The 14,163-nt window shown below is 43.7% G+C and overlaps 1 protein-coding gene across 5 annotated transcripts in view; it reads left to right on the top strand.

Moving 5' to 3' along the window:
- KCNJ2 (potassium voltage-gated channel subfamily J member 2) overlaps positions 1–14,163 on the top strand; it is a 78,045-nt gene that overhangs the window by 46,121 nt on the left and 17,761 nt on the right. For 2 of the 5 annotated variants that reach the window (XR_002443754.1, XR_002443753.1), the window contains exons 2-4: positions 1,162–1,234; positions 2,910–3,061; positions 4,461–4,743. The gene's annotated coding sequence lies outside the window, so the exon portion shown is untranslated. Of the gene's footprint in view, positions 1–1,161; positions 1,235–2,909; positions 3,062–4,460; positions 7,536–14,163 lie in introns of those variants that run through there. The other 3 variants (XR_002443755.1, XR_002443752.1, XR_002443756.1) reach the window with 3 other exon arrangements.

Genomic DNA, 14,163 nt, shown 5'->3' with positions numbered 1-14,163 from the left:
ATAAGAAACCCAGCGGCTAATTGAAGGAAGAAAAGCTTTAAAGGAAAATAAAGTGAACAAAGAGATGCAGCAGCTCAAATGCTCACACTGCATTTCAAAGGTGATGGAGGAAAAGTAGGAGAGTGCTAGACGACGTTGCTGTCTGCTGGTTCCAGCGAGCTCTGTAGCTCCACCTGAAGGACAGGTCCCCTCTGGAGGAAGAGAAGCTGGGGGCATTAAAAGCAATTAAAAGCCCTGACTTATCCTAATTAGAGCCAGTATTGGAGTTGCACTAGAGTCGTTATTTCAAGTTGTCCAAAGCTCTCTCCCAGTGGGCCCGGGAGTTTATTTCTGCCCTTCTCACTCTTTCTCCATCCTTTTTCTCTCTCTTTTCCCTTCCGGAGTGCAGTGTCTCCCAGTGACACCCTCTGACAGGCTTTGATCTCAAGGACGCTCACGGATTTTGCATTTACCATTATAGCTGCAACTTTTTAATAGAGCTGGAATGCCTCGGTATTTCCAATATTTGTAGCTCGTTAACTCCTGCAATGAGATCCTTCTGCTGTTCTTTCTGCTTGGTGCCTAATGAGGAGGGGCTGCCAGAACTGCTGTGCCCGTCCCTCGGTGTATTATCTGACAGTTTTTCTATTGAATTAACTCAAGGTATGCATTGACTAAACATCTTCAGAACTGTTGGACAAACAGACTATGTAATATCCATAAATTAAGGCAGATCAGCTTCAGATATGTCAGACCCGCTCTCCGAGGAATCCCTGGACCTCAGCATGTTGTGACAGTCCTTGCTTCAGCAAATCTGGAGCTCTCAGTGCGAATAATGAGAGTGCTTTCATCCGAAGCGGTATCACCAGTGAGACTAATCTGCCATTCTCCTTCTCAAAACCGTGGTCTCATCAGATGTGAATTAAACCACTGGGAGAGCAGGGGAAGAAAACGCGAGGAGCATTTGCATGCATTGTCCCTCCTCATCATCTGCTGCAAGAATCGCATCCTGGCGCCTTTTTAATGACAATACAGCTCTTACAGTAAATGATTAAACAGCCGCGGTCTTTCATATTCTGGAATTCAGATTTTGCTCCACGTGTAAATTATTTGCATGTATTTGAGATACAGTTCATTATGTATTGCTTGAAAGCCTCACGCGGCCCGTTTCAATTCTTGCAGGGCTCCTTTCACGGGTATTTCCACATCCCTGGAAGATGCAGAAGATGCTCAGTGCCTCCCAGCGCACTCACAGGTGACTATATCAGCTCTAAAGGCTCAGAAAGTCCCTCAGAAACTCAGCTTTTCATCCATGAGAGCAAGAAACGCCTGGGAGTTTTAATAATAGCACCTCTATTGCTTGTGCTAAAAAACATCAGTGTTACCACTCAGATACCTTGCTGCCCCTAACACACCTTCCCAACACGCCTGGCCCATTCCAGCAGGGCAGATTTTGTATCAGATAGGAGATGTCCACATTCCATCCTTGAAGTTCATCTCCTCCACATATCAAAAATGTTAACAAATAGCCGCAACGTACGCCCTGGGGAGGAGAGAAAGCTGCTTTTCTTTTTCTTGGCTGGCTTAATCCAGGCTGGAATTGTGTGACTTTTCATCTCTGCAGTCGGAGGAAAAGGCTAACTCGCAGCGTAAAAGTAGCATGATAAATGGTGGAAAAATAATTTGCTGGCTTTCCTAAGAAACTCCAGCTCCTCCTCCCCCTGTACGCCTTCCAGCGCCCCAGAATTCATTGCATCAGTGCATGTTATGGCACCTTGGGGATGCGTTAGTCATAAGCATGGAGCTACTGGTGCTTTGCAGGCGTATTTTAGCTTTGGCTCTCACATGAGCGCTCTGACACATCCATGCTGTCTGCACGTCTGGGTAGCGTTTACTTGCGGGTGTCTCCCGAGATTCCAGTCCGTTCAAATCAGGAAACATCTAATTTATATGTGCTAAGGTATGCGTGAGGTCCTTCTGTTCCTCTTTGCCGGTGGTGAGGGCTTTGGGTACGAAGTTAACGTGGGATGAAGGCGAGAGGGATGGGAACTTCGTGTTTGTGCTGCCATGTCCAGATCCAGCTCTGCCCTTTCTCTCCTGAACACCGCTGGATGGCCAGAAAGAGCAGGGAAGCTGCATCCAGCCTTGTGTGCCCTTCTCTGTTGTTTTTGGCACTGGAACGTACTGGGAAGTCCTCGCGTACCTCCCAGGCTGAGGGCACCTGCAGGTGGGAGCTGATAAATGAGCACCGCACCGTGCTCTGGGTGCAGGAGTTTTCTGCTGGAGGCAGCCCTGGAGGCTCTTTTGCTCTCGCCTGGTGCAATCCCGGCTAATTCCAGGTTTATATGCAAAAAAAAAAAAGGTGAGATTTAAACTGACTGCTCACTCTGCTTTTGCATATAAGCTTAGAATTTCCCTGTCCGCCCTGGGGCTGTAGGACCAGCCCTGCTTTGGAAGAATTTTGGAAGTGCTTTTGGGGCCCAGTCTCATGGAACTAGCACAGATTGGTAAAATAGCAAGGCATACTATTAAGCAATATATTTTCCATTATGAAGTATCCCAAAGTCACTGAGACAAGAAATTCCAAGGTGTTTTAACTTAAAATACTAAGGCGTTGCGTGTGCATTAGGTCCTGTCATGCCTTGAGCCATTTGCCAACGTTTTGCACATAACCACAATGATTTTATGCAAAAGAAGGGATGGGCACAATCTAAAGTAAAACTGTTCTGGCCTGTCCACATGAGCTGTTCCCAGCTTTAAGAAGCTGGAGCACTGAGAGCAGCCTTTCTAATTTTTCTCTCCCTTAAAATGAATAAGCAGATCAAGATCTGGTGCACGAGCAGAGGAACAAAAATACACAAAAAGAGCAAAGTCCAGTGTTTAGCAAAGGTTTTGTTAAGTGAAATGCCATTTTTGTGTTTTCCCCTTAGGGAGCAATAAGAAAACTTCTCTCCGTACATGTTTCTTTCTGAGACAAGCTCCATGACTGGTCACAACCTGTAATAAAAATGCCATATCCAAGAGAATATATTTAATATCGGAAAGGCAAAAGAGAATGATATGATCTGTTTGGGGTTTGAAGGTAAATGTTTAGACATTTTTTTCCTTTAAAATAATCTGTGATAGATGCTGGTTAGCTGACTGGGAAATGAAATCATGGAGGATTTATGCCGTTAATGACAGGCTATGATGTCAAAGACACTTGGCCTGCAGCCATAACCTTTTGTGTGGTTCTGGGTTGATTCTTATAAATAAACAGGACTGCTCAGCTGCTGCCTGGATAGGAGTCCCCATCGCTTGGGAACACTAAAAACTGGGGTAAGGAAAGCACTAAAGAACACTGAGCACAAAATTCAGGGGAAGGGATGTCTTGCGAGAAGTGCTGTCTCCCTTTACCACCTCTGGTTTTACAGAGCACGGCTTGGTTAATATTTAAAGAAACTCTAGATTGCTGAAATAACACCGAAACCAATCTTACTTTCTGAAACTCCACGGTATGGTGTTGATTTACAATTAGTCAAAAGCCTGGACACTTGGTCAATAATGTGCTTCAGCACAATTCTTGTTCCTCTCACCCTGTTTGTAAGGTAAGAAAGCAACCTGGGTTGGCTTGTCCAGCTGTGCCACTGTGGCACCAGAGCTGCCCATTCCAATGACTTGTGAAAGAAAACTGCAAATCTGAATGCAGAGAGACAGGAAAACCCTGAAGTATATATAGCTTTCATATCTGTCCCCTAAGGAGCTTACAGGCATAATTTTAATCATATTTTGCCAGATAATACCCAGGATTTGCTTGCAGCCATCTCAGCCAGTTGATACATGGGAGGGCTTCATTATGTTGCTATTGGTGTCATTTTTCTTTTCACATCGAGCTGTTTTCCTTTTGTATTTTACCCTCCGGGAGCTGTGTTGCTAATGGCTTACTAGGTGCCAGACCCTCTGCTGGGTAAGGCAGTGCAGCTGCCTCGTGTCGCATTGAATGTCACCACCTTGTAAGGATCTAGGTCCCTTTATTAAGATAATTAGCAGCCCTACGTCACAGATTTCTGCATAAGCACGCCAACAGCCACTCATTCAATTCTTCCAAGCCATGCTGCAGTTTTGCTTTGTGCTGAAGGCTGCAGTGATGTGAGCAGGACTGGCAACCCTCACGTCAATCCTTTTGGGATCCCCACCAACAGCCCTTCCATTTTTTTTCTGCTGGCAATTCATAGAATCGTAGAACATCCTGAATTGGAAGGGTCCCATAACGACCAATGAGTCTGACTCCATTCTTTTATAGACAAATGATTTTCCTACGCAAATCTTCATCTTTACCTCTGCTTGCTAGTTTGAAACGACTCAGGTGTACTCTATTTGCTCAGCTTACTAACCACACTCTATAAAATTGACATGATCCTTACGGAGGGTTATCTGTTTTGTCCATTAAAAGTATAGTTTCCCCTCGTTTATTTATTTTGGGTGAATTCTTTCTTTTCCAGAAGCACAGCATTTTGCACTGGAAATTGTGCCTTATGGAGCCCTGTCATTAGCCTGCTGCCTTTACATTTTCCCATGCAGCACAGATGGAATGAATGGGACCAGCACGACAATAGTACTTGGTTCTTTGGACCCAATGATCCTCACGGGTCCCTTCCAACTCAGGCTACTCTGTGATTCTCCTGCTGCAACAAGCGAAAGGAACTTGCATCATGGAGCAAAGCCTCCTTCTGATGGAGTCTCAGTACAGATGGAATCACAGAATCATAGAATCACAAAGGTTGGGTAAGACCTCCAAGATCATCTAGTCCAGCTGTCCACCTACCACCAGTACTGCCCACTAAACCATGTCCCTAAGTACTACATCTACCCTTTCCTTAAACACCTCCAGATATGGTGACTCTACCACTCCCCTGGGCAGTCTGTGCCAATGCCTAGCCTCTCTTTCTGAGAAGAAATTCTTCCTAAAAGGGTCCTTCTCATCCTGCTACTCTTTGTATACTGTTTGTATATAACGTAAGCATTTGCATCAGAATAACTAAAAAAAGGAGGTTTTGCTGGGATTCACCAGCTTGATTTGTTTCAGCACAAGTTAATTTGGTGTGTGCAAGCACCCCCCCGGTGCCTGGTGGTGTCACAGGGGTTCTTCAGTGTGGGAGTTACTGCAGGGAGCATCGCTGGGGGCTGAGGATCAGCATCGTGCAAGGGAGACGGTTGGTGTACAGCACTGGGACCGCCTCCATGGTGCTGTATGGCAATGGTTGGGGCTGGGCACCCACCTGCCCCGGCCCCATGGCCCCAGCACATCTCTAGCTCTTGTAATGCCATCCAGATGTCAGCGCAGCTCTGCGGCCCGACGGCTGCGTCTCACTATTAACATACTTGTTTTATGACAGAGCGGGATCATTACAATTGTCACATTATTCTGTTTCTTTTTTTCCCCTCTTCTATTAGGAGAGACACTGATGATTATTTTAATAGGAGGAAACAAGTTCCCCATGTCCTTTTCCAGTCCTAAAAATACAACACTGTATTTTCCAGACAAGTTCATGACTGTAGATTTAAATGTTCAACTAGAATACATTAAAATGCCCTCAGTTTAAGGGCAAAAAAATTCCTGATACCCAGAGGAAAATAGGGTCCCTTAAACTGAACAACAGCAGTATAATTATTGGTATTTTCAGATCTTACAATCTATACAGATATTCTTGGACACACATTTCATTCACAAAAACATTTCTAAAATAATTTCAGAAGTACTTCACTTGAAGACTGTTCCTTTTGGAAAAATATAAATCATTGCTTCATTTAAGAGTATTTCAGCTCAGAGAGCCATAATACTTTATTTATGTTGAAAGAAGGCAGGGTTTATTAAATATTAATATGTGGTTTACAGCATGGGGTAAAGTTCCCCCCTTAATATATTCTATAACTTTGCTCAAGAGACTTCAGTCCTGAGGGAGTGTAAATTTCTGCTTAAGGGAGTTGAAAATAGAGAAAAAATATACTCAGAGGGTATAAAAATGCTGATATACAACACACTTTCTGTCCAAAATTCTGCATTTTTAATGTTTGAGATAATGATTGACATGAGCTAATTAATGGCAGTATACAAATGCACTGGTTGTGTGCTGGTGTGCAGGTGTGCCAAGGGCAAGCTGTGATGCTAAAGGTTGGTCAACGAAAGGAAGGATGCGAGAAGTGCCAGAAGGACGGAACCAGAAGAGAAAGATTTAGTGAGAAGGGATCAAGCAGATGGTGGGTCAGGGAATATGGGGTGCAGAAGGGAGCTGTGCACTCAGGTGAGTGGGAATTGCGCCTTTCAGTCAGAGCCTCTGGAAGCCAACTGTAAATCATGAAGATGCAGTGGGATTTCGGCTTTTAAATCATGCAGGGACTTTTGGCAACTAGAACATGAAAGTGTTTGAATCCACAGAGATGAGAGGAAAGCCAAAGGAGGAGAATTTTCAAAGGCTTGATGGGGAAGTAGGTGTTATTGCATATTTATCAGGGCTTTTGATAGCATGCGGACAACTTCCATGCTGGTTCAGTGGGCATCAGCCCTCTCTGGACATGGACTGCCATGCAACGTGGCATGCTCTATTATTTCCACTACTTTATACCACAGACTTGCAAAAAAAAAAAGAACAAAAAATAGATCTCCTTGAAGATGAAATAATCCTAATGGAACAATCCTGAAATATCCGCTAAAAATGGCATGCAGGACTGGATGGGGAATTTCCACATGGGAACCTTCCACGCATGCACAGTGTGTTGACTCTCCTTTAAAGTCCCATAATTCTATTCTTGAACTTTTTTCTCCTTTTGACTTAAAAGGCAGAACCACTTATTATTTGTGCTTGGGAAAGGAGTAAAGACCTGTACAGTCTCAAACTGGACTTATTTTTTCTTAAGGAAAATGTAATTGCATACAAACAATGATCCCCTCTAACTAACTCTCATCCGCTGTGTGAAGAGTCCTTTGGCTGAATTGTAAATAACTATGAATTGCACCCAAAACAAAAAAACAACAACAAAAAAAACCCACAAAAGCAAATATAGATATACATCAGGCCATAAATGAGTTTTGGAGCTGTCTAGTCTGGGGATCTGTAATTAAATCAAGGAGACTTTCTGATCTATCGAAGGGTCAGTGTAACGGGACAGTGCTTTGAACCACTGTCTCATTAAGATACAATTGCCTCTTCGCTTCCCAGATTGTTTACAACAGAGGGCTTATTCCTAAGCAGTCAATAACAGGAGAGCATAAATCACAGCACAGAAGGAGTTGTTCCTGGTTTATGGGCCAGATCCTCAGCTGGTATAAATCACTGTTGCCCCAGTGATGTCACCTAAGCACAGCTTTATTTATGCAATCCAAAGACCTGTCTCATACTGTTCTCATTTTGTTGGCCGTTATTGACTCATTCTGTAGGCATGGATTCTCATATATATAAAATGAAGCTGAAGATAATTAAGGTACATGAAAAGTAACTCTGTAAAATTTTCAAGGGAAAATCTGAATTGCTCTCTTCCTTTCCCCTTCATTTTATTAAAAAAAAATAGTTACCATGTGACTTTTTGTCAGTTCATAACCATTTCCCTACGCATCACCTCGGTCACTTTGCACTCTCCCTTTTGCAAGATGTTCCATTGTCTTTGCATGATCTCATGGAGCTGCTGGGGACAGCTGTGTTCACATCTGGCTTTCAGCATGGGGGTACAAACACAGCTGCTGGGAGCCTTTGAATCTTCCCATGCTTAGTGTTGGGTTACACCAGGATTTTGCTCCTCAAAACCTTCCTGAGCAGCCAGGTGGATGTGGAGCAAGCAAGCAATACCCACCCAACCCTCACAGCTCCTCTAACAAAGCACTATTTTGCTCCAGTGCTTGCTGTGACCAAATCTGGCAGCACGAAGTCCCTTTTATACATCCTGGTTGCATTTCGTCATGCTGATATCAGGACTGATGTCACTGGTGTCAATATGGTACGGAGATCAATGTTAAATAGTGGATTTGGGATCCATTGACAGAGTTATAGCTCAGACTGTGTTTGACCTTCTTTGGCCGACGGGGAGCCAGAGGGGTTTTTCCATGTCATTCAGTTAAAGGAGTTTCCACTGCCTGGCTTTCTCCTCTCACTGCACCACACCGCGGTGACAACAGACAGTTGAGAAAGAAAAAATAATAATAATAAAAAAGCTCTCCAAGGAAATAGTAAAAATTTATGAAAGAAATCTCCAGAGGACAAAACATCAGACTGGCAGAGACCGAACATGAGAAAATAGCCACGGAATATTGTGAAAAATTGATGAGCAGAGCTGCAGATACTTGAAAACAATAAACAAACAGAATCTACTTAATTAGGGAAGATTGCAATGTTATTATTCCTAGTTAAAATGCTAACTTTTAGGTCCATCCAGAATTTTGGCTCTCAGATCAGGACGTGCCCAGTCATTTGAGTAGGCTGCTGTCCTCTCCCAATGGAGCCTTCCAGTACAACCGTAACACGTGTGCTCAAGAACAAATAGTTTGTTATTTAATGTGCCTTAAACATGCTCTCTGTGTTTAGGGCAGCACCAATAACTTCAACTCTCATGATGTTCCTGGGTGCTGCAATATAATAAGATCTCAAGCACCAAAACCTCTGTGCTTTGTTTCTAGAGGTAGGCTAAAGATTATCCATTGTCCTTCTCATACATATATATGTGCATGTACGTATATATATACACATCTATATAGGTATATATGTATATAGGTGGACATATAGGCTGGCTTCATGCTCGCCACCTCTGATTTCACCCCCTTCACTAATCCATCAGTCTTCCAACTACTTTCTTGGGCCCTCCCAAGCGAGTTGGAGGATTCGAACTCTTGCAGGTGGTGGCATTTCTTCCTGAACTCGTGATGACGCTCTCCCTTAACTTCCTCTGAGCCCGGAGATCTTTCTTATGCTCCTAATCTGCCTGAAACCATCATTTCTTATCCAAAGCTGCTTAAGCAGTTGGGGAGTAACGTTCATTTCCAGGCAATATGTGCGCAAACTTGGATGAGGGCTGGTTTGCAAACGGAGCTGGCTGTAATCCGGAATAAAATTAAACCTTAATCACTGTGTTTGGAAGGAAAGATTTGTCACTGCCCAGCAAACGCGTATCTTAATAAACACATTAATTCCCCTGGAGCACAAATCCATTCATATCCACTGGCTTAAAAGCATGTGCATCTGCACATGGGAACCTGGGATTTTCCCCCATCTGAAGCAGCGTGTTGCAGTTGGGAAAGGCTTATATATAAGCACCAGTGACCCTTCAAGAAGAGACGTCATTGCTGCTGAGCTCCGCGTGCGGCTGCAGGGCTGGGAGCAGAGCTGAGCTGCGGGTGGGAGTGGGCTCCTTGCCTCGTGTGACACGGACCATGGCAGGGGTCAGGAATCAACCTCCATCTCCTGGGCCACCACCCCGTGCACTAACCTCATTTTTCATCCTCTCCTTTTCTCAACTGCTCGTAATTACTCTCAGAAACGCTCTGGAAGCCAAAACAAACAAGGGAGATATTTCCAGTGAGCTTTCAATTTGTTATTAATCCTTAATAGGCAGCTCTGTCCACAAGGCACTGCAGCAAGTGATCGTGTTGCTGAGCCCGCTTCTCTGCTGTGCGTGTTTGTGGCATCATTTCTTGCTGATGACCGAAGTTGCGTATGAGCTGACATCCCCCTCTTTGGACTGCAAGTTTTCTCTCTCCCATGATGGGAAAAACAAATTCCATGCTGAATCAGAAGCCAGCCTGAAGAGCTAATGTGATCTGGACTTGTTTCAGAGGACAGGGGTTTGGGTCACTCAGGGCCCATCTCAGAACCAACTGGAAGTAATTTTTGGGATGTTTACTTCCCACCCTTTTCCCACTTCTTCTGAAGCACTATGTCATGAGCACAGCATCCTGGGATAACAGTAAAGGTCTGCAAATACTGGATAGAAATTTAAATATGATCCATGGAAAAAAAAAAAAGGCCTTTACTGGATCACTCTATACTACATTATATCTCTCCATGAATGTGAATTCTAGCACCAACTCATCCTGCACTGACTCACTGGAATGTGCTTATCACATGTGAATCTGTTAAAGTCATCCTTATTGATACTTTGCCTTCTTGCTTGGAGCTTGTTTGTGCGTGACTTTATGGAGCTTCACAGGAGCTGGGTGTAGTGTCCTCCTAATTAGCAATATTATCTCACCATGCATCATATTTTACAATGAACAGACATTATCTGGGTGATATAATTCAAGGTAAACTGATGGGAATATTTCAATTCTGTTATTGAATTTTCTTCTCAAGCTTTGTAATTAATTCCCCTTGCCTGAGGCAGGCTGTAGTAGTGGTGACAGATGAGCTGTGCTCCATCACAAATGTAAGTCAAAGCCCAGGCTGCTGTTAGACTTGGCATCCCATCCCACTATGTACAGCGCCTTTGCCTCTGCTTCTGCTGCTTCTGATACAACTAGGGCTATGTAAAGGCAACACATGGTGACACTTTTTCCAAAGATGATTAAAACCTAAATAAATTCCAGTCCGAATGAATGTGGCACATTCACCTTTCCTTGCCCTGTCTTTAAGACTTACACACTTCTAGGAATAAAGCATCTTGTGTTGTTCTCTGAAGTTGAACACAATAGCATGAAGACTAGCTCAAGACTTTTGGGGCAATCACCAGTGAATTCATTTGATGAGACTGCAAATTGTAAGAAAGAAATTGCTTACAAGGGTTTGGGGCAACAGAGTGGGTAAAGGAGGTGGAATTTCTGAAAGTAATTGCTTGTTTGAAGCCAGGGAGTTCACTGAAATGAACGGGATTTAGATCTAGAAGTCCATTAGAAAATACCATGAGATGACTAACTGCATTGATAGGCTCTTCATCTGAAAATCTAACTTTGGTGCTTGTCTGTTCAATGGGCTCCTAACTCCAATGATTAATTACATGTGCAGGCTACATTACATGGCAGGAGGTTCATATAAAATGGGCTAAGAGTCAAATAAAGCTTCTAAGGCAAAGTCTAAAGACAACCTGATGCCAAAATACCTGTGTGGCCATTGAGACTCAACATACTGTACATGTTTTACATCAGAATTTATGACCTAGTGAAGATATCAATGTGTACAAACCCTGCTGGCCTGCCTTGTGAGTTCACAGCAGCAGAAGACATGCTGCCTGGCTGAGCTTCTTGGGTAGAACCAGAGTCCAACCAAAGTTGAATGATGCATGGATCAAGATTTCAGACTCCTTCTACGAGTTGGCAAATGGTGTTTTAACAATGGCCCATTTCAAGTTTTTTACTACTTCTCCAGATAGGTTGGGTATAGCTGCTATCAAGTGAAAATGGACTGACTTAAATTTATTTTTAAAAACCTAACAAACCAGACGATTGACGTTTTATCTGACTATAGGCCAGTACAGCCCACATGAAGAAAAGGCTACAGCAGAGATCAAAGATTGCTGCCAACATGGCACCGCTATTAGGGAAGATTTCCAGCAACCTCGGTCACAAGTTGCAAGATATTTATCAGAAACAAACGGAGTTTGAAATTTCATGACATTTAATTTTTTAAGACAGTGATTTCCTATTTCCTTACCAAAATTAGAAGCAGAAAATGTTTTCAAAAGCCCTCTCTCCAGCAACCTCTATTGTGAGTCAGTTTCTTTTCTTTGCAGCTAGGGCATCAATCCCCTTTCCAGCAGCAGCCCAGACGTTCCCATTCCCAGTGAGCTCAGCCCAAGGCAGCGGGCATGGGGAGGGCAGCCCCTGCTGCTGCTGCTGCCTGGAGGAGCGAGGTGAGCATGCTTTCAAGAGAGCGACTAAGGCAGCTGCAAGATATAAGTTTCACTTTATCAATCTCTGAAGGAGAAAACAACTTTACTTGCCATTAAATTCTTGGAAGCTACAATAGCTGCCCTTAAAAATTAGAGGGGAGAAATGGGCTTTGGGGAAAGAAGAGGGTGGAAACATAGATATTGTGCCGGAGGTGATCACAGTAGAAAGGCAGTCATTATATGCAATTTAACCATCTTGCTGGTGTTGCTTCCCCATCTCCCATCAGTGCTGTCATATCAGCACTCACTGCCTGAATTTGGGCTATAGACACATCTTACAAGTAGAGGTTTAACTGGCAAAATTATCCTTTGATGAATTAGCGGTAGGTAGGAAAAAATTATCTCGATACAACTACTTTCCATCCCTTTTTTTGCCACGTGTCTGAGCTGTAAACACGAGTAAAATGTCTCAGTAACTCTCAGAAATGATTGTATCAAAGTTACAAGAAATTCCAGAGTCCCATGTGAAATCGTGCTTGGAATAAAAACTAACTCCTGGGCAAAGCAAATAGATTATCTGTATTCTTTCAAGGACTTCACGGAGCTCTCTGTGCTCCAGGGATCTCATTGTCCCTACTGAGATTTCAGAAGGATATGAAATGAGATTGTCCCAAGCACACATTGAATAACTTTCAAGTCCCCACAGCATCAATGTGGGTAAATGCTGGAAGACATAATTAATTGGCATAATGGCAGGACGTGCAGATCAGACTGATAGGAGTGGACAAAGGAATACATCACGAGGCTTCTTCTGAACATGAGCAGGCTTGCTCTCCAAAGCAGTTCTCAAAGGACTTAATTTCACAGAAAAGAGCTTCTGCTACTGAAAATAACCTGCTATCAACACAATTGAGTTTTGCTCCACAGGTAATTCAATAGCATTTCTGATGGTTGGTGGCTGAAACCAGAGGCCCTTTGAATGAGACAAGGTGAAAATTAAAGTAATGCGTTGTGTGTGACTGTGTGGTTGCAGCCTTTTATACCACTGCTGGGCCATCAATAACCCAGGATTTTTCATTTATGTTACTCTTTCTCTCTCTCACACTTATTTTTTTCCAAACCTGGAAAAAATTGTGGTTGTGTCTGAATTTACAACAAAGAAAACCATCAAAGGGATCTGGCAGCTTTGCCAAGGTCATGGTACACAAATGCTCATGCAGGATGCTTGCAGACCTAGCATCACTTCTCGAGGTGGATCCCGTGAGTGATGCTGGTGTTTGTCAGCTACTGTTGCATTTCAGACTGTTGGGCTGAAAAGTTCTTTAAGGCTGGAGGAAGAGGCCCGGGCCATGGAGCACAGTGTGTTCCATTGCACAACTCAGGCACAGGCATTCAGACATTGCATGACCCCCAAATGTTGATCCTTGTCCTATCAACACAGGCACAATGGTATCACATTGACAATGCACACTGAGAGGCATGCTCACAGTAAATCTGGTCTAAACCCCAAATCTAGGTTTACAGCAGCTGACTTAACACTCAACCCCCGAAATCCTTGCAAAGGTGTTCAGATGTGGTGGCCGTGGGGGTCACGTTACACCTTGTGGCTGGCTATAGTCTGTTAGTCATGCAGTCTGCTGCATAATTACAGCTCTACGAGGCCTGACTATGCTTTGGATTTGCTCCACACACGCTGGATAATTACTACCCCTTGGAACAGATGTTTTTCAAGGATTTATGGGGCTGGCATGTGGTACAACCCATGGAAAATCAGCAGATCGGGGCATGATATAACAGGTATGATGCTGTACGTTTATTTCCATGGAAACCCTTGTGGGTAAACTGATGCAAGATGAAACTGAGCATCAGCTGGTAATTGTGCTGTGTAAGTGATCAGTGCTCATGCTTGGGCTAAAGGTTTCTGCGTAGGGTCAGCATAGATGAGATCATCAGTGCTCTTTGGGGAATGCCTCATCCTACCCACAGGAGTTCTGCGGGAAGAAAACATGATCACTTGGTTAAGTAAAAGTGCTAAAAGATTTTTACCAATTGCCTGCTGACAAATCAGTGGAACATCTGAGTATGCGTCTCTCAGTGCAACTCTGTCAAGACCAGCAAAACCACAGCGGAGTTGGACTCGATTTGCCCCATTGCCTTTTGAGCTGCTCAGTGCTTTCTAGATTCTTCCTTTGCTCATTTTTCATCTTTGCCGTGACTTTCCAGCAGGCAGCAGAGACAAGGTGCATGCTGAGTGATCATCCTGTCCGGTTTTCCACATCTGACGCTCAAATAAATATGCGGAGAGGAAAGGAAGAATAGTTTGCAGTGAGTGATAACAGCTCTGCAACTGGGACATCACCGACCTGAGGATGCTGCTAACGCACAAGGGCTGCATGATGG

This window comes from Numida meleagris, chromosome 17 (genome assembly GCF_002078875.1).
Source record: "Numida meleagris isolate 19003 breed g44 Domestic line chromosome 17, NumMel1.0, whole genome shotgun sequence".
In the NCBI taxonomy this organism is placed as follows: Eukaryota; Metazoa; Chordata; class Aves; order Galliformes; family Numididae; genus Numida; species Numida meleagris.
Note: the sequence above shows the minus strand (reverse complement) of the source record. Positions and strands in the feature narration are given on the sequence as shown.